Genomic DNA, 25654 nt, shown 5'->3' with positions numbered 1-25654 from the left:
TAAAATAAACTGTTATGTACTGACGAGTCGAAGACGAAACATAAAGTATAAATTTCTAGATTTTTGGAACCATTGGCGAATATTTAGGCAAAATATTCTTAACACCGTCATTCAACCATCATAAGTTTTTAATAAGCTCACGATTTGGGGGGCACTTCACGGGACCTACCGAGCAGAAAAAAAGGTCATCCAATTTGTAAGGGGCACACAAATGAATTTTGCCCCTAGACCCACTAATACGTGAAAGCGACACTGATCAACAGTCAGTTTTTCTACTGTTTATTTGTTAGATTTAAACAAAATATTACGAGCGCGCGAGGAGTCAATGGACCATTTGAGAATTGCATTTTTTCGCGCAGATGTTTGTCTGATAACATTCCTAGGACTTTATTTCATCTAGGACAACTACGATGAACATGAGCGTAATTATTAGATTGAGGATCTGAAAACGGAAACAGTAAATATATTATAAGTGGCAGCACTGTCGATAGTCGAGTCTCACGAATTTCGGAAAGTAATCGTTTCGTGCATCATATTCCGATAGGATAGGAAGTACATATCAACATATCACACGAAATAAACTCAAAGCATTTGTGGCAACCCGCTACCCAGAGTAATGTACGCATGCCAGAATTAATAGAAAATTTACTAACAAACTACCCATTTCTGTGATGCATGTCGGACTGTAGAGGAGTTTCTAACAGTAAAATGCATTCAATTCAGTTGAAAAAATGAGAAACAACGTTATGTTTCCAAGTGTGTTGCACAAAAAATAACTTTCGTTTTTATCCTATCAGGTGTACAGGGGTCACAGAAAAAATGTCTCAGGGACTAGTTCTGCGTTAGAAGTATTACGTCATTTTTTTTGCTTCGAAATCACTTTTCAAAAAACAATTGCAGTGAACATATCAAAATTCTTTTCAATCAAAGAGCATTTGCGGGAAGTGTTGTTTCAAAACATTGTTTTGAGAAAACATGCTGCTGAATATCATCGGAATCTTGTTGAAGCTTACTGAAAAAATGCGCTGTCGGTCGCGACTTTCAAACGATGGTCTGAATCATTTAAAAGTGGGAATTTCAGAGTGGAAGACAAATAACGAACAGGTAAACCCACCTAAGACTTGAATTAAGACAATAATCAATCCGAAAACAAATGGCCTAGAGGTTGAAAGTTAGTCGCCAAACCATTTTAGATCGTTCACACACCGTGACGGAAAATAAGAAATATATTTTTAAAATTCCAAGCGAAAAAAATCATGGGTCGATTCTGATCAACCATCTACATCAACTGAAAATTCGAATCGCTTCAGAAAGAAAATTATGCGGAGAATTTGGTGTTATCAAAATGGTTTCTTGTGTTACAAGTTTCTCAAACTAGAGGATATTGCAAATACACAACAGCAAATGACGAAATTGAATCAAGCATTGCTGGAAAACGACTAGAAAGGTCCACACAACAACGCAAAGTCAATTTGCAACACGGCAACACCATCACCATCAAACATCATTTTTGACCTCAATTGGGAACCCGTCATATTCCCCAGATTTGGTCCCTTCTTACTATTGTTTGTTTTCAGCGATATCTCACGCACTAACTGTGCAGCACTTCACTAATTATGAATTTGTGGTAAAACGGCTCCACGATTGGATCGCTTCAAAAGATGAACAGTTCTTCCGATGTGGTACTGGTGAGTTAGTGGAAAGATGAACTTTAACTTTCGAAGGCAACTATAATGAATAAGGTGTGTTGAACCTTTTGTTTACAATCAACAACTGCAACCACTGTTATATCAGAACATAGAAATCGCGTGATCGGACTGTGACACTAAATCTACATAAAGATAATTGCAGTGAGATCTGTAAATGTTCACCTAGCTGCACACAAAAAAAGTGATTGTTGATGCTGTAGATGACTTAATTTCTCATACGATGTAATTCATAAAGCAGGTTGGTAGCAAGTGCTACTGTACATTTAAATGCACCTTTTACCAGCTAAGCGGATGTATGCTTCTGTGGTCTAGTCGATTAACAGACATACTTTGTGATCCAATGATTCTCGGTTCAAATCGCGGCAGTCGCTATCAGTATTAATTTTTTTTATTCCAATGAATTACATGTCACGGAATTTAAGACACGACATTGAATGTTCTTTTACGTAAATTTGCGTGAACTGCGAAGCTCCATTTATGTGATAATAAGGCATTCTGTCTTATTACACAAGAGAAAAGCCGAAATAATAACCTGTTATGAAAACATAACGTTTCCAATATTTTATACAGTCATTATCAAGATAAAGATTGACATAAAATAAACTGATCATCTCTGATTCGCTCTTTACCTGTACAGTATTTATTACGTTTGATTTATTCGTTTCGCTCTCAGATTAAGTTGCGCGTTATGTTCTGTCGACCAAATCATGCTCCCCCGTCACGTTTATAAAAAAAAAATGATAAATATAGAGCTACCAAGTTGGTGCGTGTTATCGAATTATTTGATTCATCCACAGACCCGAAGGCCATCATCATCATTGTCTTCAACCGGCACGGCATCAGAATTACGTCAACCAGCGCTCGAGTGGACTTTGTTATTATTGGGTTAGAAAAATTATAATCATTTGAAATTTATTTATGGTCGTTGGGCAAGTTGGGGTGCTGAAGTGATCTGGTACCGCAGGGGATAATCGTAGATCATACATTCTACAGAAAATTTTAAGAATTCTAGGCATGTTCGCGCAACGGCAATGGATTAATTATGAACATGTCGGTTTTCCTGCACCTTAGAAGTACCGTGGATAACGGGGCACGAGGAAAATACGCGAAGCATCAAATCAGCAGGGTGCGGGAAAATACTGGATCCGAAATAGGTTAGCAACGATGGGACATCATCACTGCATGACCGGTTCCATTCTCATCCGCAGATGGAGTTGTTTGATTGAACTACTCCCAGTGAGATAGATGCTGGTTCTATCGAGGGGTGGCAAAGAGCGGTAAAATGAATTAAACTATTAACTGTAAAAACCGGAAGTGCATGATGTACGTTAGTGTATATCACTGTGGGATCTATAGCGTAGATATAGATTGTTGCGTTTTCAGTAATGACGACTGGTGGGACTCGTTTAGTGAAGTTCTAACGGTACATTCACGTTCGATGAATAGCGGACAATCTTTTTGTTGTGTTGATTGGAATGTACTAACTATCGGATAATGACGATAGCTGATTAACTAAGAGAATTATCGTTGGTCATTGACCCTGATTACTGAAATGGAGAACGATGAATATGGGAAAATTTGTTAGCGAAACGTCAGTTTAGACTCATTGATTTGCAACAGCTCTACCCACGCGTAATTGTTTTAGTTAAATATTTCCTGATACATTATTAGCCCTCAGGTTGTTTGAATAAATCTACGTTAGATAATGTACACAAGCATGAACGGAGTAATTTTAATCATGCTATTAACCATAAGCTACTCAATCTCATAGGAAATAGATTCTTTCCATCCATAGATTGAAGGGTTTAATTTAATTCCTTTGTTTGCAATGCTTCCCTATCCGCCTTCGCCACCAGTTTTAGTCAGGATGCCCGAGCTTGGAGACGTGGACTACATGCAAGTCCATCCATTCGTTGGCCACTCAGCGCAACCATCCGTCCATCTCCGGCCGCACGTGCTATAATTCATTTCTCACTTGGCTGATCGTAAAAAATAACCACCAGGAAAGATATAATTATAACAGTAGGAACCTGAGGTTCCTCGCTGACCATCGCGGTAGCGGCGAATCTTTTGCGCCCTGACCACAAGAAAAATGCGTTCTCTTGCCTGTTGTGGTTTGTCCGATTTGATCGTGGTTTACGCGTAGCTACAACTCTACTCCACATCCCACAATCTTCGTCACCATTCATAACACATCAAAAATCCACACAACTGATTTACCGTCGTTGCTCAACGAAGCAACCAACCCGTCAGCTGCGGTAGTTCTCATTATAAGCCTACAATTCAATTCTTCTCCCATGTTCTGTTCCGCTCTGATCGGTTCCATGCTACTCAAGAGATCATGTATAATGCATTATCAAATCGCATATAACCCCCAAGAGCCACACCGTTCCAGAAACCTCCATGACCTGGTGCAGACGACCACCAAATACCGAAACTCATCAGGAACGGAACGCGAATACTGCAAATAACTCCAGAGTCGAGATATAAAAGTGTTAGCGTTACTAATGTGTAGGGAGTAGAAGAGCAAAACAGTAGAAAAAAATATTTCAACCGCAATACAAAATCAACTCCGATGATAAATATGAATCATGCTTAAATTAATTATGAAAACAAGTGTGTGTCCAGTTCAGCGAGCCGCACTGAGTGGAGAAAGGAGTGCACTAGGGAGTCGTATGCCCTTCGAGGCGTGAAGTTTGGCAAATATGTGTGTACATAACGCGAGGTAGACTGGCTGCTTTTGGTAGGGCGAAAGCGGACGATCGTATGTCGGCTGCAAAAGCCTTTATGTGAAAATTAATTATTTGGCAACTGTGCTTGGAAATGTCATTAATGAGAAAGACAAAAGTAAGATTTATCATCAACAAAACATTAAACAATTACGGGAAATAATTTGCTGACTAGGGCACACAGAATAAAGTGCCCACATAATTTTTTTTGAATATCTTATCATTTGTTTGATTAAAATTGAAGTAAATATACTGTAGTTTATTTTTATACCTTACAACGTATAACTTTGAAAAGTTTTACTTATAGAATATCGAAAAAAAAGTGCCACTTCAACAACAAAATATCAACTTGTCTTGAAAAAAAACCGCCTTACCGCCTTTCTTCCGTCATTCGAATAGTCTGTTTGTAGCTTATTTTCATTTAATTTTGAAAAGTGTACACACAAACATTTTCCGACTTCATGAAGAAGGATATAGTGGTATATAACACTAGAAGTTTACGGGTTCTGATCAAAAGTCGGTACTAGAAAGATCGGTCCTAGTGGTGTAATGATACCTCTCTCATAATCGTGATTATGAGGAACTGATGCAACTTTCATTTTAGAATTTATGACCATTATTTCCGGTATTTCTAGAATTGAATCAGATCGGATATTGCTGAACTAAGTTTCTAGAGAATTCAACTAATCAAAACTGCTCATTTCAACAGCACAGTATAGAATTTTTATTAAGTCGGATCTGGATGACAAACGTAAATGTTTTATGGGAGCATGTAGACATTTTGCGATCTCGACGAACTGAGTCAAATGATAAATGACACTCGGACTTCAGTTCAAAAGTCGTTTTTCATATATGAGAATGACCAAAGGGCAAGTATGTTTTCTATATGAGGCAAAAAGCGATCATTTCAAACATCGAAATGTTTTATTACGATTCCTTCGATTCTTCATTTCGATATTTTGACATGTTTTACGGATCAGGATCATTCCGCCGAAAGCCATTTCGCCGAAAGCCGTTTCGCCGAAAGCCATTTGGCCGAAAGCCGTTTCGTCGAAAGCCATTTCACCGAAAGGGTTATTTCGCCGAATGACATTTCGCCGAATGGGTCACTTCGCCGAATGCCATTTCGCCGAATCCTGAAAACGTCTTGAATTCGTAATTAGAATTGATTTAAATTGACAAACGAAAGATGATAGCATTTACGCCCGTTTTGTTGACCTACCATTGTACTTCTTGAATAATGATTGATTCACGAACCTCTGTCGAACTGTTTGAAGGTCAAAGCCCTGGTTTCAACCTTATCTAGAATGTTTAGGAGTTTTTGGTTACCAAAAAATGACTTATCTAGAATGTCGATAGCAGTAATGACAAAACTGGTGTTCAAAAAAAAACTTTTTGGAAGCTCAGGAGCGAAACTTAAAAATTATAAGATACCAGTAGTGAGCTACAGTGTATTAACAGGAATTTAAAATAAATAACAGAAATTTCAAAAAAATTACTAATTGCGTACAAGTTTACGGATACGGACTTTTTTAAAATACAAAAATACGCCTCGTCGAAAGTTTATAATGTTCAAATTCTATAAAGATCGAGTTGGAGACTGAAATAGCAAATATTTTAGTTCTTGAAAATATTTGTGCAGAATGGTAATGGTAATAAAGAAAACAACTGAATCAATCTCATTTTCAGGAACACCTGAAGCTTCACAAATATGAATCATAGTGCCAGATAATATTGCTGAGTGTTATGAATAAGTGGTTCTGTTAAGGAATGTGCGAAGACTACTAATCATCGAAGAGATCATTCTTGACGTATCGTGACTTTAATAGCTGTAATATATTTACCAGTAGCCTGAAGTAACCAGTGAAAAATAAAACCTATCTTCAATGACTTTATTCGTGTTATACTCATGGAACATGTCCGTTGTGGAATATTGCGAAGAGTTACCAAGCGATATATGATGGTAATATATCAGTCTTATTCAAACAGTATACGAATAATTACTTCATTACAGCAGAAGCAACAGTTTATCTTTTCAATCAATCATTTTTGCATGTTATATTATAGTGTATATAATTTTGAAAACATCGTTAGGTATGGTCATCGAAAAATTATATTGTTATGAAACTAAGGTAACAGTTTATCTTTTCAATCAATCATTTTTGCATGTTATATTATAGTGTATATAATTTTGAAAACATCGTTAGGTATGGTCATCGAAAAATTATATTGTTATGAAACTAAGGTATCCAAATGTAACTTAGTACTTTTTCCCGTTAATACAGTTGAGTTCATTCGTCAGAGCGAGATTATATATTTTTGTTTTGTTTCACTTTACCTAAATGCATGCATGCATCTCATAAGCAAAGCGGCGAAGGAATCTGAAGAAAAATAGGATTAATATTATAGAGTTAAACTACAGCTAGCTCGTGGAAATAGTCGACGTCGCGAAAGAGTACTTAAACGATCTTTCGGCATATTACTTTTCGGATGGAATCAAAAAGATGGAAATCGCAGGAATAAGTGCAAGGTTGTTTTTTTTATTCCCCAGTAGGTTACTTTTTACCCCACAGTGAATACGAAGTTAGTTAGTAGTATTGAATGCCATTCTCTTACATTTCAGGTCCAATAACAGAGTATTTTTATGTTCACTGTTTCGTTATTTTTTTTCAATAGGTTTACGACCAGTATAAGGGAAAGCAAAACAAAATATTTTACTAGTATTACAAGGAGTAATAGAAGCAAAATTCGGTCTTCTGCATAGAAAAAAAATGTTGTACTTGTAAAAATGTACTCTTATCCACATATTAAGTATGTAATATATTTGAAAATTGCTCCATATTTTTTATATTGTACTAAATATTTACTACATTGATTGCATGCAAAGAAACTCAGGCTTCTCAAATAAATGTTGCATTGACAATGATTTCAAATCAAATTCTCGTTTATACTAACCAATAACCAACATGATTATTTCTAATGTCAATAGTAGTATGTACTCGTGGTACTAAATAGAGAACATTTGAAATATTATAATAAGATCTATGGAGGTTCACAAACACACAAAAACTCTTTACAATATAGGCCATAAGACTTACTATCGCACTTACTTATTAGCGAATGTCTTATTTACGGTTCAAGCTCGCGGTATCACATTCAATTAATGGGATATTTGTTATGAGCTAAGAAGGTGTGCTAGTTCATCCTAAAACTACTTGGAATTCGGTCCATGCTCGTGATACAGCATTCGATTAATAGGTTTATTAAAAATGTTTTAAATCATCCAAATGACATGTTAATAGATGTTTTGGCCTGTACTTGAAGTATAGGCCAAAACATCTATCCGCTATCGTAACCTACCATCAATAGGCATATTAGGGATGCTTTCGGACATCCTGAAGTATTTGACAATTCATGATCGAAACATCATGTACCACTATTTTAGAATGCACTCTATTGATATTCTTGCTGATGATTAAAAATCTCTAAAGGTCATGAAATATAGGAGATGATGGGCAGACATATCATAAAGTTCTTGACAGATGGAATTTAAATTACGAAATATTTTAAATTACGCAGAATTTCATTCAAGCACGCTCGACTCACCAGGTAAATTGAGGTTTCAGTGTAATTGTACTTCATCTGTACTAAGATAGATTAGAGAAAGAAGCATAGTACATTAAAACCTCAATTTACGCGAACTTAATTTACGTGAATTTTATTTACGCGACTTTTTTTACGCGTTTTATTTGAAATAATTTTGTTCGCGTTTTATTTTAAATTTATTTAATTTACACGATGATCGCGTAAAAAAAGGTTTTTGCATAATGATGGAAATTTTAATACATTTACAAAACAATTTAACATGCTTCAGGAAATTGAATATTGTGAAATGTACATTAATGAACTGTTTAGTTTCAAAGAATCTAAATTAGATCGTGGACATCCAAAAATTATCAGGAAAGCAAATATTGTATATAAACAGTTTAACATGACTATTGAGTGCGGTATGTACTCGTAGTACTATTCACAGAAAATTGTCATACTGTGATAAGATCTGTAGAAGAACTTGCACATCCAAAACCTCCTCGGAAAAGGCCTTAAGGTCTAACAACGTAACCGATGATCCATCCAAAAACTACCTGAAGTTCAGGCCTTAAGATCTACCAGTGTACCAAAGTGTATTAACGATCTTATCGTTCTCGGTCTATATTCGAGATTCCACATGCAATCAATAGGACAATTGTGATTTCTCTAGGCCATCCAAAAACTACCTGGAGTTCAGTTCTTAAGATCTACCAGTGTAATAATATTTATATATGCAGAATGCTCGTATAGATCTTAAGACCTGCTTTCACTGAAGTTCTTGGACGACTGGGAACCTACCTGTAACAGCTATAAATAGACAAGTAAGCAATGTATAGCTCTAAAAGTATGAACTACAAATAAAAAATGTATTAGCCGTTGTAGTTCTTGCTGTGACACAGTGTAGTCCCTAAGAACAACATTTGAAGTAGTTTTTGTATCTTGGAACAACTTTTAGGCATTTCCATAACCTCAGAACATACTAAGAAGGTCCTCAGGCTCTAAAGCATCGGATGTAGCATGATTGTTCATGTTATTTACTCTAAAACTAAATGAAATTTGAAAAATAATTTTTTGCGCGAAAGTTTTTAAAATAACGCGATGTTTTATTTAATTTACGCACCCAGGGCTCTGCGCGTAAATTGAGGTTCCAGTGTATAAGAAATCCTTCCAATTTTGGAATGTTTATGTTTTGGTCATTTCTGTTCTAGTCTGTTTCCGGACCAATGACTGCTCATAGACGTGCGGAATTCTGGAAAAATTCTTTGTAATGCAAAATAACATTAAAATTAATTTAGATTGTCAGTTTCGAATCAATTTCAGTTCCCAAGTTGCAAGACGTTTCCATATATATTGTGAGTATTATAATAATCCTCACTATTACAATGAACAAGTGACTTTTTGACTAGCATAATGTCGAATATGAGTAAAGGAACAAACTAGTCTAGTTATTAAATTCGTTAAATTCATTTTAATACATTTTCCACTATTTCAATATCTAGGGAACCAAACCTTTTTTAATTCACCTAGTGGTGTAATGATGCCTTCCTCATATTACTTATATTTTCAAAAACATCACTAGAAGATTCTGAGAAGTTTTTTTTCAATCTTGAATAAAATAGGAAACTTTCTTTGGGTATAAACTTACATTACCTTTTCAATTTGTAAACCTGTTGAGCCTGTTTCGATCAAATCATCTCTGAGAAAATTGAGTGCGTCTCGTTTGAGACTTTTGATCACTTTTTCCGGTACTTCTGGAACCGGAAACTTGGTACCAGTATGGTCGAAGTCGGTTCGTTTAGTAAGTAACTAATGTAGCCTACAAATTGAATCAGTTTTAAGCCAAATCTAGAAGAATTTTACCCTTTTTGCCTTTCTCATATAGAAAGGTTATGCAACCACTGTGAAAACCGACTTTTGAACCGAGAACCGGAGGGCCGAGCGTCATACCATTCGCAAAATGTCTGTATATATATGATCCCATACAAAATTCCTGAATATTATTTGGATCCGACTTCCGGTTCCGGAATTATGGAGTAAAATGTGCAAAAAATTGTGAAAATAAGTGCACTAACTTTTCTCAGAGATGTCTGAACCGATTTTCACCATTTTAGATTCAAATGAAAGGTGTTGAGGTCCCATAAAAAATTCCTGAATATTATTTGGATCTGACTTCCGGTTCGGAAGTTATGGGGTAAAATGTGCAAAAAAAATGAAAATATGTCTTCTAACTTTTCTCATAGATGGCGCGACCGATTTTCATAAATTTAGGTTCAAATGGAAGGTCCTGTGATTCCATACGTAATTTCTGAATTTCATGCGGATCCGACTTCCGGATCCGGAAATATAGGGTAAAGTGGGTTAAAAATTGTATACCATCACTAAAAATGGGGAATTTTTATCATGATTCGTGAAAATCGGCTTAACCGTTGCTGAGAAATAGCAGTAAATTCCGTTTTTGGAGATTTTCTTCACTATTCTCGGTCTTTTCGGAAGCAGAAACCGAAGACTAGTAGTACCAAAGTAGTTTCATAAATTCACTAACTAACAAGATTTACCAACTAGATGAATTTAGCAGTAAGTTATATAAAAATGTGCACCTCAGCCATCTCTGAGAATCGTGTGTGACTATTTTTTTCCTCTTTTAGGTGCATATGCGGATGTCGGATCCAAATTAAACTCAGGAACTTTGTATAGGACCTTAAGACCTTTCATTTGAATCTAAGTTTGTGAAAATGGGTTTGGCCATCTCTGAGAAAATTGAGTGACATTATTTGTCACATACACACACACACACACACACACACACACTCGACGAACTGAGTCGAATGGTATCTGACACACGGCCCTCCGGCCCTCGGTTGTAAAGTCGGTTTTCACAGCGATTGCATAGCCTTTCTATATGAGAAAGGCAAAAAATATCGTATCTCTGAGCCTTACGATTATTCAATCTCGCACTGAAATGCAATACTGTTTCTGAACCGTAGCGATCGAAGAATTTCACAAGTTAACTTATTGCACACCAGAACTCCCACGGAAGTAGTTACTATGTAGTGCCCAATGAAGCCGTTGAAAAACATCATTTTTGAGTGCATCATAGTAAGGAAATAGCGTGCTTCACACAGACCTTGTTGTTCACAAAAAATCAGCCTTGAGCACCTCACCTCGTACTTAATAAGGATTGGCAATGAAAGTGTAATTCGATCCGTGCATAGTTTTTATCATGATCACCAATAGACGTGGTAAAAATACGAAACCGATGTGAACCGATTGTTTCAATTTCTCAACAATCTGCGAGGTTCAAGCACTGCATAAATTTTGCAATACCAGTCGGCCAGCAATCGCAGATATCTTACTTAATGAGCCTCTCACAGATGAATGCTGATGGTTAATGAAGCTGGAAAATAAGATCACTTTCGATTGAATATCAGATTGAAAGAGAAACATTAATTCAGTTGGAGATGGGACGAGGAGAAATTTAGATTGCGGTGGAAAATTGTCATACGACAGACAGAAGAGAAATAACTGCATCCTACTGTGCTGGTTTCCGAGAAAATTTCTATAACAGATTGGAATTCGAATCTTGTACTAAGGACAAGATATATTCGAAAAGTTCCGAATGGCTTTCATGAATTGGTTTCATTCTAATCATTTAAAACTAATACCACATGAACGATGGTGCGGAACTAAATAAAATTATATGTCAGAAAGAGCGGTGCTTATCTAATGTAAAAAGTAAACCTTTTTTTTAGATGTCAAACTTTCAGCATCGCAAATAGTGTGTCCCAATTGCACCGGAATGTACCCACCATTCAATTTTAATTACAATATTCACCCAGCAATAGATCCTACTCAGTACCTAGGAGCAATGGTCAATAATTAGAACGGTCAGACTCATCTGTCTCACGATGGAACGAGAAGGCCTTTCTGCTTGCTACATCTCTGAAAATCACTTGTCTATTTTCAATCTAGTCTGTTGGCACACATCTGGTCTGCCATACTCATTGCTTTACCTGTGTGGAATTAGATAATTTATATATGCCTTCCGATAATTGCAGTAGGCTAAGAAACTCCACCCGTTTTAAATACTTCGATTGCCATAATTACAGAGACGTTTTTTTCTTCCATTCGAAAGCTTTATTTTTTGCTATCCCACCTCCGTTCGTGTGTCGGGATAGCGTGTATTTTATCAGTTTTGTGCCGACGAAGTCCTGCAACATGGCAGTCAGTCAGTAGCGTTCGTCGCGGCTTTTTGTACTGAGCCAAACTACATTCAGATTCATTCTGCTAGGTCATTGGAGCTTTTTCGAGTAGCCATTGAAAGAACTCAAATAAAAGTATGTAGGTATATAAAACTGCTCTCTGGTTATGCCTTCGTGAAGCGTTTGTGTGCCTGGCAGTTTAATAGCGAAGAAGAGAAGAGAAAGATCGTGAACGGTCGATTGGGAAGACAGGTGAGAAAATGTACGCAAAGTAAGCGATTCAAGGCTATCCCGTTTGTTTGGCGATTGTCGGTTGAGCGGACGAGATTGTAATCAATAATCATGCTGTCGAAGCGGGTACTGATGTAGTGTGTGGTGTTGACATGATCTAGACAGGATTGTTCTCCATGTCGGTGGATTTTCGGGTATCTCACTCATGAAAGGAAAGTAGAATAACGTAAATAAATGCTTGTTGAGTGTGATGCTCAGTTGACCTTTGCCCTAGAACGATGAGCTTCCTTTTCGGAGGTTTCATTAGTTCACAATGTGAAATGATTACGAATTTTCTTCCGAATGATGTTTAAATGTGTCAAGAGAAATAATTTTTGAAGAAGTTTGTGTTCGACCCAAGCACGTGAGTATGCTTTCGAGTTTTCGTTCCCTCAAGAAATGCATTATATTCAAACTATTTTGTGCCCAAACCTTGGAAGCAAAAGATTCCCAACTTTTTTTTATCTGCAATCTAACAAACACATCATACATACTTCATTTGGGGAATTTAATGGGACACTGGGTAAAAAGGTGTCTCCAGTACTCAATAGTAATCAAACAATTTCAGTAATCAAAGTTACTGGAATCAACTGTGACCAGCGAGGTAGAGTTTTATAAAAACTGAAACTTACACTAGACGTAAATTCAAGCATGCTGTAACTTGACTTGAGGATGCTGTAACTTTACTTGAGCATGCTGTAACTTGACAGAATATTATTTCTATTAACATGTAAAAAAAAAACTTTTTCCCGTTTCGATGTCAATTTCAACAAAGTTAGCTGTGAAGTTGATGGTCTGATTCATTTTCACATGTCTTGAATTTTAAATTTATGTAAAACGCGACGCTTTTCAGTGCACATACACAGCAATTTAATTTCTACACCATATTCTTGAAATGACACTTGTTTCAGTTAGTCAAATAATATGAAAAAGTTTTCTATTACACTAGGCAGTAAAATGAAAGCGAACATGGAGTTTTTAATGAAATGTTTTAATCAATTTCATGTTACTAAAATCAAATAATTTCAACAGCTAAAATCGAACGAGTTCCGCGAAATTACAATTCTATTTTGCTGCATCTTTCGTATATTTAATTTTGATCTTTATATTGGGATATTGAGAAAAGTTGAAGGAACGAAAATATCACCGTTAATAATGAACAAATCCATACAATATATAGCTTGTATAATTCGTAGCACCATCTACGCTTATTTGTTTGAAGGATCGACTGTGACAGATATTGAAAATTTTATCATCACAATTTAAAGAACATACCAAGATTGATTAAATGGCTCTCTAACGGGGAGAACTTCCATTCATGATCAGTTTGATCGGGTTGGTGATTCAATGCATAGGGTACTGGTCTGACAAACCAGTTGTCGCATGTTAGAATTCCGATCTGGCAGGATTCTCAACACAGAGCAAGCGTTACGCGAAGCGTCAAGACGCGCGTGCGAAATTACATTTCATCAAAGCAGACCTGTCAGATTTAATACGATGCGTTAAAAGTACATCGCACTGACTCGGTCCGCGTTCCGCGCTCACTCTGGCAGCAACTTCAGTGTCAGTAGGATCTAAGCACAAGCCATGCAGTGGTTCGGTACGCTAAGAATCAGCTTTATCGCTCGTTGAAGAAGTATTGTTATATTTTACAAAAGGAATGTAATACCAAGACGTTGCGCTTGATCGAAATCGGTCCAGCCATCTTTGAAATTTCAACCACTTTGTGTCTCATTATTATTGCTATTGAATAGAAGTTGAAAAGGTTGGTCCCGTTAGAGCAATTCCAGAAATGAGTAGAAAGTTACCAAGCTAAATAAATGCGTTTTGTCGGTTATGTCACTCATACCAGTATATCTCTGGAACAGGAAGTGATAGCCACTTGATTTTCGAACTTGATTCACAACCCCATAGTAATGAGTGTATCGAAAATAAGCTATCCACTAATTTTTCTTCCAAATTATGATAAAAAACGACATTCTATTCAAACTAAAAATTAATCCTTTATTGTACGAGGTTAAACTTGAGCATATAAAAAACCGGATGAAATTTATGTTATTCCTTCACGAATTTTCGAGCTTTTGATCGAACGCTCTTCATCAAGTTCCGGACAAGTGTTGCATCGCATTTTTTGGACGCTTGAGCCCAAATTTTTTTGAACTCCTGCATGTTCCCAGCTGTCGTACCGGTCTTCTTCAAGACCGTCTTCACGATTGCTCAGTAATGTTCGATGGGTCAAAGCTGAGGACAATTTGGTGGATTGATATTTTTCTCAATGAAATTTATACCCTTTTCCGCAAGCCAATTGAGAGTGGTTTTGGCATAGTGAGCCGACACTAAATCCGGCCAAAACAGTGGAGGTGTGCTATGCTTCTTATGTAAAGGCAGCAATCTCTTCTGAAGACACTCAGATGGATAGATTTTTGCATTTATAGCTCCGGTAGTGTAAAAATGGTTGACTTCAAACCACAGGAACATGTTGCTTGCCATACCAGTACCTTTCGACCAAATTTCTTCACTTGAATCGACCTGTCCGCATCGCTCACATCCTCCCCAACGACGACAGTAAAGTATTGTGGACCTAGAAGGGTTTTTGAGTCCTCCTTTACATAAGTCTCATCGTTCATCAAAACGCATGCATCCGGACACTGCAAAAGACGCGAATACAATTCCCGGGCCCTTGTTACTGTTTGCTTCTTCTGTTCTACACTTTTTTTTTCGAGATTTTCTGCTTCTTGTAGGTCTTCAGGTGATCTCGCCTCTTGACACGCTGGATCATTCCGACGCTCGCTCCTGCTTTTTTTTGGCCAAATAACGTATTAACATTAATTTGTTCTTCATGATTAGAGATACCACTTTCTGATTCAGTTTCGGGTTGGAAGAACCGGATTTTCTGCCTCTTCCTGGTAGCTCATCCAAAGAATAGTGTTCCCCAAACTTATTAATGATGGTTTTAACACTGACATGATGAATTCCAAACCGCTTCGCCAATTTTCGCCTAATAATACCCTTCTCACTGCGCCATGTGTCCGAAACCTTAATTTTCACTGCCTTCTCAATACGCGACATTTTGAAAACGCAGAATTTCAACCGCACAAATAAGTAAACAAACAAAGGTGACAGCCAAACGCACAGCATGCTGTGATCTGAGCAATAAAAACCATCACAAATACATGCGTACAACACAAATGTATGTGTATAGCTTATTTTCGATACACTTCACACATACAGTTTGCAAACGACTAGGCTAGGCTTGTTAAAATCGGTTAATCAATCTCGAATCTTCAAAAAGTGGCACGGTACCAGCCTAGATGCCGTGTGGAATCCGGCGGAAAAAATGAACCAAGAATAGATTCACTGGGTTCCTGCTTCCATGTCGTAAAAGGCGACAATTGCAGGAGTTTCTTTTTCCTTTCAGTTATCAGATCAGACTCTATTTTACTAAATTATCTCTTCATTCAACCTATCAATTTCCTTCTAGCTTCGGAAAAAAGTTTTATTTGGAATATTTTCTTCTTTCATGTTATTGATTGTTTTTCAGGATTATAAATTGAATGATAGAAATCAACTATTGAACAAATCCGTTGATATTACAAAGTTAATAACAGAGATAACATATATCGGTATATTGAATACATTGTAAAAAAATACTTGATATTAATATTTCAAACAATAAATTATTATTTTTCTCGGTAGCCGGCTGCCCAGATCAACCAATATAACCAATTATTAATTTAAATAAATAATTAAAATAATAAAGAATCAAGACGCGTGTGAAATCTGTTGACCATTATTTGGTGATTTAAAATGATTTTATAACAACTCTTTAGAATATGTCAATGCAATGAATCAACTATTTTGTCTTAATTCTATTCACTCGTTTATTTTGTATCGCGTAATTTCATTTATAAAAAATAGGGCTTTACGCGGTAGCATTGCAAATTCTCCCTGTACAATTTCAACTAATCCCGATTAGTAACGGAGTAGCAACCAGGGGTGGTCGCTCAAGCTCAAGCTCAAATCTTCAAAAAGTGGCACATAAATACATACACATATAAAAATTATACTGTTAACACAATATAAAAACATCAAGATCATGGTTTTGATTAAAAAATAAATTATGATATGATTCTGCAAATAAAATAATATAAATTTTCTCATATTGATCTTTCACGTGATATTTAGCCATGAAAATCAAATAACTTATGCTTTTGCTGATATAGGCTGTTTTTCTTGAAATCGTTGTAATTCGAAAATAAGAAGTGGTACAGAAAATTGTTTCGGAAATCAAATGAGCAGCTAAAAATTAAATACACCGAAAAAATGTTCAAAAATTTCAAAAACTGAACAAATTTTAATTGAAAAATAGCCGCATCTCTAATTGGAACGATGATTTTAAGTAAATTGCAAAGCAGCTTTAAGTTTTTCAAAATTACTAAAACTATTTTACGATTACGCTAGTGTTAATTGCAACCAGTTGTGCACCAAAATAAGTGATACATTTGTTACCTGTAGAACGCAATTGACTTTTCTTCGGTCTAATTGCAGTGGGACAAGATTTTAAAACGCAACTTCAAACCCCATTCTTCCTAATGAAGCAATTTAATTTTGTTTGCCGGTAGTCATGCATTGCTCAGTTTATGATGTGATGACTTGATTATGAAACGTTTTAATGTGTATAATTAAACGTATTTCTTATGTGTCACTTTTTTCTTACTTCAGAAACATAAACATTAAACGGACGTGGATTTGCAATTAGAGTACGGTGTTGCACTGATTCATAAACCCTATGCAGTAGCTTCACCGTTTCTGTCTGGATGTTGAAATCTGTGAAGGGTTAACCCATAGAAATCCGGTTTCACTCTAATCGGATTCGATACACGCACGACGAGAGGCTATTAAGTGCGACCAACTCTTCTGCTGAAGAAGCCAATGCTAGTTGGTTGGCAGTGGGTCTTCTTCAAATGACTCTATTTGCTGCTAATTGAAGTAAAATAAATTAATTAGCACTGGAAAAACGCATATCGTCGATTCACAATCGTTAGTGAATTGAGTTAGCTGCTTAGCTTGGAATTTCGTACACATTTTTCTGATATAATCGGTTGTATTGCCGTGTCATTATAGATCCAATGATTTGCTAAAAACTCCAAATGACCAATCGCAGTCAAAAACAAGGATGGATAGAGTATCGAGCTATGCAGCAGAGGAAGTAAAGGTATGTGTGACAAACGTTTAGACCCCTGTGGACTGGTCAGAGGGGAGTAGATTTTAGCGTCACCCACCCGCAGTTTGTGCTGGAGGTTTTCGAGATATGCCCGGATAGATTCTTTCGGAACCGTTAACTGAGCGATTAATCAGTTTCAGTCTGATGGGAGCATGGGAAGATCCGACATCATTACAGCAGTCTATCGGCCGATACCGGAAAGAATTCTTTTTTTTCGATTTGAATTCGATGTGAAATTGAAAAGTAAAGTTTGTGTTATTAATCGTTGAGCAGTAGATTTTCCGCACAGTTCGGTATTTCCTAAAGGCGACCGGTGCTGAACGAATTGATTCCTCTTTCTCTTCCCTCGATGAGAGCACTCCGAAAGTACATATTCAACAGGTAGCACGGTTGAGCAAATACGCTCATAGCACCACAAAACGTGCTTCTCATATAGTCCGAGATAGACGCACAATTTACTACGATAAGCTAATAATTATTAAAATATAATGAAGTAATTTTCTTCGCTCTAAATGTTACACAATTCAAACGAAAAATTTGCCTACCCTGCCAAGTGTTTGATGTATTCGTTGGTCGACTAGATGGGTGCGATCATCCGAAGTTTTCGAACGTGAGATTTCAACGCAGGCAGGTACTATTTGCCGTTCACTATATGGACAGTCTAAACATCTGATAATTGAAGGCAAATTTTTTTTCGCATACATCTTCATATTTACATTGCAAGCACATATCACTTTTACCGGTGGTGAGTTGATGGCTGAATGACTCGAACAAAAAACCGATAAATTCACAAAAGGTGTGAGCATTCCGATTTTACACACTCGCTTACAAGTGAAACTGTCTGTGAAATGTGATAGGGAATTCGATCCTCAACGGTCGGCAAACTGAACATGATTTGTTGTGGTCAGACTGAAGCATAGCAATGCAATTGAGTACTTCATAATAAATTTAACAAATGGATAGATACTGAGCTTATGAATTAATTTCGTACAAGGTGAGAAGAATGAAAAGATTTACCGGAAAAAATGGTGCTAAAATTTAATTTAAAAATTATTCTTTTCTTGACAACTTATACTTCTCATACCAACAATGCTTGCTACGCTATCAATTTAGGAAGCTAACTAAACAATAGATTTCGTTGTGCGCACAGCGACGAACCCACAAATGAAAATTGTACTCACGAAGTGTAATTATCAGGAAAATAACAGACTTTTTTAGTATCAACACGTGCCAAAATTGTTTTTTTTTATAGCATAGTGCGTTGATGTATAAACCGGGTAAAGGTTTACTATCCGATCTCATAACTTCGAATTTCATTAGGTACAAGAATATAAGCTTGTAAAAGCCGGACAAGAGACTGTTTCCGATGCGAAACTATTCCGCACCTTGTTTGGTGTTTCTAATGACAATGAATCTGTGACAAGCGCATGACTTGTTTTTAACCCATAAATGCATGAATTATGGTTCTGATATCATACTATACTATGACCTACGTCTTAAGTTTAGTTTGGGATCGTACTATCTGTCGACTATGACACAGTTGCTTATTTACCTCCGTGTAGTTCGAAAGTTTTAAAAGAGCAGTTATTTATCGAGACCATTTCTACGTACGCAAAGTTCTGGCTCTTTGTGCGCTCATGCAAATTATCATATTCCCTGAACGTAAAATTGTTTAGGGACAATTCGACTCTCGTTTACGACTAATAAACGCGATAGGTTGAAAACGGTCTCATCGGATGAAATAACTTTTTGTGCATGGGTTTGATTGAAGCGTGTTTGATTAGGAAACATTACTTTCGGTCAACCTATGGCTTAAAAATGCTTGAATCTATTTACAGAAATTGGATCCTTCATTCATCGTGTCTGGAAGGTGGAAATCGTTTCCTCTCGATTTCCCAACACAAACCCTATCAAAAATGTCTTAGCCATCATAAAACATCATTTTTAAAAGGAAATCTTTTCCACTGGGACTCCACTATGTTAATAATAAATTGCACATCAAAGCTTGAATAAATAGAATCTCAGCGGATTTTGTATCAAAATTAAATTTGTATTTCTAGTATTATTATTGACAGTGTATATTTGTTTCTTGTTTTCCGCTGAGACTAGTTGCATCCACTACCAGGGGGCTCCAAACTGAAGCTTTTTGGTGTGAAGGAGTGTGGTGGGCGAAAAAACACAAACTTGCAGGAATATCGGTTCTCTACTTGAAGCAGCTATGTTGAAAAATCGGAGGAGTTGGCGACTTTTTCAACAACACTTCGGAAATGCCATATCATTCTCGATAGTGGTAGTAACTATACTATTCACTAAATGATTTCACCGAAGCTTTTTCAATGTAGTACTCTGTAAAGAAAAATTGATAAAATGCTTTCGAATCCTTTTAAATACTCACACTTGCTTTCTAATGGAACAGACTGTATGTGGACCCTTTTAAGACATTCTACGAAAAGTGTAGCACATTGGTGCAAGAATTATTCCTAATTCAGTAATACTTGTGCTGTATGCGATACGTCAGCAAAATATAAGATAGTATAACGTCTCATTCTTCGAAATAACGTTCGATATTTTCACCAAAGTGACCCAAAATCAAAGTCAGAGTACTACACTCCAGAGCATAACTTAACCTTCTGCTTCATTCAACAGACTTCATCAGTGAACAGAACAATTTGATGATCCTTGCTTCGATCCCACTGACAAAAAGAATCCTTCCATATTAAGGCTCAAAAACATACCACATTTGGTTTATCTCCTTATTTCCGTTCAATTGGAAAGTATCTTCTACACGTAAAATTTCTATTTTGGTGTTCTGTAATTATTTTTTCAGGTACAATATGTGGAGTGATACGTAAAATTTATCCAATTTACAGTCATCTTTCGAAGATCTACTGAATACCGGTAAATACTTTGTAAATGTTAGATAACATTTACTGAAATGATCTGGAAACTTTAAAATGCAACAAGAGCGAACTAAATAAAAGTGTTAGCAATTTTCAGTAAATCAATTGATATTGATGAAGATTTTCAGTAACCATCACTATTTCACTATCACGTAGAAAATTATATATTTCGAAAAGAACCATTTTTGGAAGTGAAAAAGTGAAAAAATCGACATTCATGGAGAAAACTGACTGATTACTGTATTCAATTAACCATGTCTCTTAGAGCATTGGAATGTTGACAAACAACAGAAAGGCAAACGATCATTGTTTTTGTACAAATTATTAGTGAATAGCAAGTAAAAGTCATGATTTAGCACCCGTAAATAAATTGAAAAAAATATGCCATTATTTTAAGAAAAAAAAGTTCACTCCATTTCTCGGGTATCTAGTTAAATTTACCGAAGAAATAGTTATACTTTACAGATTGAAACCATGATATATTCGATGATTGTGAATTTCACCGAACGTCAGTATTGTGTGATGAACAAATCAGTAGATCTATGACATATCGATATTCAGAACAACTCTACCGATCATTCAGCGAATGATACTATTACTGAATTGATTCTTAAATATTAAGCTGTTTGAAAATCAAAAACACAGATTTGAAGGTAATTTTTTTAGTCTTAGAGTGCTAAACTTGCTTGAGTGAGGATTCCGACTGCTGCTGCTGTTGAGCCTGTCGCCATCGAGTATAGTTCGTTTCAGCGTTCCAAGTCGCTATCGAACTTCGTCCATCCGTTCTGGAGCACCGCCGAGAGAACCACAAAAATTTGTCTATCGATCCGACCCTCAATCAGACCCTACCCAAGGTAATCTGTTGTGGACACCGGTTCGAACTGTACGGACAATTTTAATTCTCTGGTGTGTTGGTGTTAGCCATAGCGGAATTAGATTGCCCACTGAAGAGATTTGTTCCTGTGCCATTATCCCTACATTGTACGCCGTACAGTCGTTTCGCCGGAAGGGTCATTTCGCCGAAAGGGTCATTTGGTCGAAAGGGTAATGTTGACGTAAGGGTCATATCTCCTGCATGTTATGTCTCCTGTATAACTGATGTGGCGCAGCCACATAGCCGAAGCCAAGATGGCTTGGCGGCACAAAGCCGCTGAGCCGACGCCAGCTGAGTCGGCCGCCGACCCGCCATTGGAAGCGGCGGCCTCTTGCATACAAACCTGTAACCGCCTCGTTTGCCCGGTCTACTCAAAGCTAGGTTTCTTTGCTTTAGTTAGGTCCGAACGAGCGGTAGCGAGGTCGGACAGCACATTAACTAAACGATGTGGTAGCCGCATTAGTATTTTTTAATTTTCACTTAATAAACGGAAAATACCACCTACATTTGCCTGACAGATACACCTATGCAATTGCTTTGATGCTTACTAGCTAATAGTCAACAAGTTTTCTTAGGAACTACTTTCTGAATCAATCATTATTCAAGAAGTACAATGGTAAGTTTATAACACGGGCGTTAACGCTATCATCTTTCATTTGTCTTTGATTTAAATCAATTCTAATTACGATTTCAAGACGATTTCAGGATTCGGCGAAATGACCCTTTCGGCGAAATGGCTTGCGGTGAAATGGCATTCGGCGAAATGGCATTCGGCGAAGTGACCCATTCGGCGAAATGTCAGTCGGCGAAATAACCCTTTCGGCGAAAAGACTTTCGGCGAAATGGCTTTCGGCGAAATGACCCTGATCCACATAACACATTACACTAAGAGCATGCTTCAGAGCAATCCAAGAAATTAATGTAAGAAAAGTTAGTAAAATTGTGATCGACTCTTTCCAATTTGGATGATGAAATTCAGTACGAAAAACCTTTGATTTTTCAAGAATAGACAGATCGATTCCAATCAAAAACGTGAAGGGGGAATGCATACTTTACATACACTTCCATCAAATCCTTGTAACACAAAAATTGTGATGTAAGAAATCAGTTGGGCATTCTAGAAATATTTTAAACTTAAGATAAAAGTTGAATGTTTTTAAAATAGGTTAGTGTGAAGTTATTTGAAAACATAAAATTAAAAATCCGCATCTTTTATTCTTGTGCGATACTTTTATTTAAACCCATGTCATAAAAATCAACATTTGACATCAATTTGATTAGTGTCTTTTCAAAAACAAAGGGTTTTCAGCTCAACGGAATACAAATTTTGGAACAAAATTTAGTCCAAATCAAAATTATTTTTCCATAAATCTACTTTATACTTCATTTTTTCAATGTTTTAATTGAAATTCTTGTCCAATATAACAAAATCATAGCAAAACCTACATTATTAATTTTAGATATCTATTTCAATTGAAACCCTTTAAATTAGATTAGTCCATTTCCAAAGACATTCTTAATTAATCTTGAAGATACAAAGTATGCCAAATGGCTTTTGAGACGCAGTCTAAGATATGGCGTGAAATGAGTTGAATAAATCTCTAAATTTGCTACAGTTTCTTCAATTTTAAATAACATCTGGAAGCCTTTTTGTTAAATCAAACTTAACAGTATTATCCACCAATTGTCACCGGTTTAAATCACTTTTCCGAAACTGGTTAGCGTTATTATTAATATATTACATGCATATAAAAAGAAATTCAAATTCAATTCTTAAATACATATTGCAGAATATTATAATTCGGTTTTCTCCAAACTGACACAGATAAGGCGTTTGAATTTCTTAGTTTAAAAATGAATTTTTAATTAATTCTAAATTCACTGTCAAATTCAAATTTGAATTTAAATTCAACAACAGTAAATTCATGCTTTAAAAATGAAGATGATCGTGCATATTTCTGCTATCTGAGCACAACTGGAAATTTCGTTAATTGTTTAACGATAGGAATAACATTATATCAAAAATAAGGATTATTGTGGAAGACTGTAAAATGTTCCATGATTTTTTTTCCGTAGAGTTTCGTTTCCACTTATGAAAAAAATTTACGTTTACTCGAAAGTCAGATGATATCAAGTTAAGCTTCACTGGGCGCTCAACTGCTTTGAATATACAAAATAATAGGTTTTTCCATTTAAATGAAAAATTGTGAAATCACAAAAGAAAAGCGACTTCTTATAATAGCCAAGAAAACAAATCTCATGGTCATCATCAAACAGCTTAAGCATTTTCACTAAAGTGTTTCTTGCAAACTCACCTCAGCAATACCGACTTCTCCAGGAAAACAATTTAACACTTGAGCAAGTCCGATCCGCCAGTCTGACCATACATCGTTCACTTAACTTCTGCTTTTTTGCATCATTGTTTAAGCTTACTCTTACTTCTGTTTCGACCAATTAGATCTGATCACACTTGATTTAATACAGACCGCAGCTTGAACGGATACAGACAGTTCACCCCCATCGAAAAACCGTTGAAATCGCAGTTAAACATACTGAACATCTACAATTTATTAGTTTTCCTTGAATATTTCCAGTGGAATTGAAACGGTCGGTTCACGGGTAGTCATTGGCGATAATTGCATTTGGCTTGCGGTCCTACAAACCAAAACGATATATTTGATGAGTACAAACAAACACACAGAAACAGCAACACCAACTTCGCATCCGATTGTTTACAGCTAATGAAAATAAATGTGTATCAAACACTTTTCCTCTTCTTCTCCACTGTGTCTAATGCCACTAGTTCATTATTCCTTCCACGGCAGCTACATTTATTTTAACGTACTTCTTTTATTAACCTAATCACACCTTAGTTGCTTTCTTTTCGCTTCTGCTGATGGTTTCACTTTGCGCGAATGAGAAAATGGAATCACAACGCCCGGGGGCGCACTCGGAACAAAAGATATTGACAAACTCACGCAATGAATGTGACTCAAGCCGTCAGTCACGATGAAAACCGGCAAGAAATGAAGGTACGGTAGGCGACTCCCACCCTTTGGGCGGCGAGACAGTTTTTCACACGACTTGTTCTATATTTTACTTATGCATTTCTTTTCACTTTCTTTTGGCTGCTCTCTTGTCGCTTTCATTCGCGAATTTCTGTTTCGCACGTGCGAAAACAGTTTGATTTGAAACAAATACGGATCAATAGCCGTTTTTGAACTGCTGTCTACTTAAACAAACAAGTCATCCAAAATATAGTGGGTTTCACCTGTTCACACTGAAGGGTCTGGAAACTTTGCACCATCCAGTTCACCAGCATTACCGCACATTTAAAAATCAATGGATCAATTTTCACGATTCCTATAGAGGAAAATGACATCACTCAAAGAAAAGACTTCAATGCTGGTAGTAGAACAAGTTTCGACACAACATCTTTTCGAAGGAAAAAAAGCTCTTCGATTGAACAGTCGAAAACTTATCGGGAGAAGGACGAAGAAAAGTCCGTCAAGGCCGCTGGTCAAACGGCAAATGCAAGCATCTTCTTAGCGTGATGGCACAGAGTGAAGGCAAGACCACATCAACGCCTTCGGTCGGTTCAGCAGGAACCATCCAAGCAAGGCGAAGCAGAGGAACCTATTCGCTCGTCCGTGAGACACCAACCCGGCACGCGATTCCATTTCTTCGGCTTTCGGCACTTCGTGCACTTTTCTTCATCTGGTTCATTCTCTTTGCGGTGGAACTTTCATTGGGCACTCGCGAGAGAAGGAGAGAAAAATAAACCACCACTCACAGTATTCTTGCTTCGAACCACGTGTTTGTGATGCTACTTTTACCGGCAAAGTTCAGGTAAAGCCGGATGAATCTTCACAGAGCTCTGAACCAATAGTGCGTTGCTTAGATAATGTCTTTCAATATACTTGCATGCTTTTGGTTTCATAAATCTACACACTTAATTTCGTTCGGTAATTCTGGCCTGTTTTGACGAGTCCGAACTACCGAATATTTTCATTCTACTGATATATCAGCATAAATGAACATTTGTTGTCAGCTGTATCTAAATGCATTTTCGGGTTACCAACCGAATAGGTATAAAATGTAAAAATTGACCCGGTTAATTCATTCTAGCCTGTGCTGTTGACTTTTAATATCAGTAAATTC

General features: G+C 36.6%; 1 protein-coding gene across 1 annotated transcript in view; it reads right to left on the bottom strand.

Moving 5' to 3' along the window:
- Positions 1–25013, bottom strand: part of LOC131435405 (uncharacterized) — a 217346-nt gene extending 192333 nt beyond the window's left edge. The window contains exon 1 of the mRNA XM_058603248.1: positions 23809–25013. The gene's annotated coding sequence lies outside the window, so the exon portion shown is untranslated. The remainder of the gene's footprint in view (positions 1–23808) is intronic.
- Positions 25014–25654: the final 641 nt, after the last annotated feature.

This window comes from Malaya genurostris, chromosome 3 (assembly GCF_030247185.1).
Source record: "Malaya genurostris strain Urasoe2022 chromosome 3, Malgen_1.1, whole genome shotgun sequence".
Lineage (NCBI taxonomy): Eukaryota > Metazoa > Arthropoda > Insecta > Diptera > Culicidae > Malaya > Malaya genurostris.
This window is presented reverse-complemented; position numbering and strand designations above follow the sequence as displayed.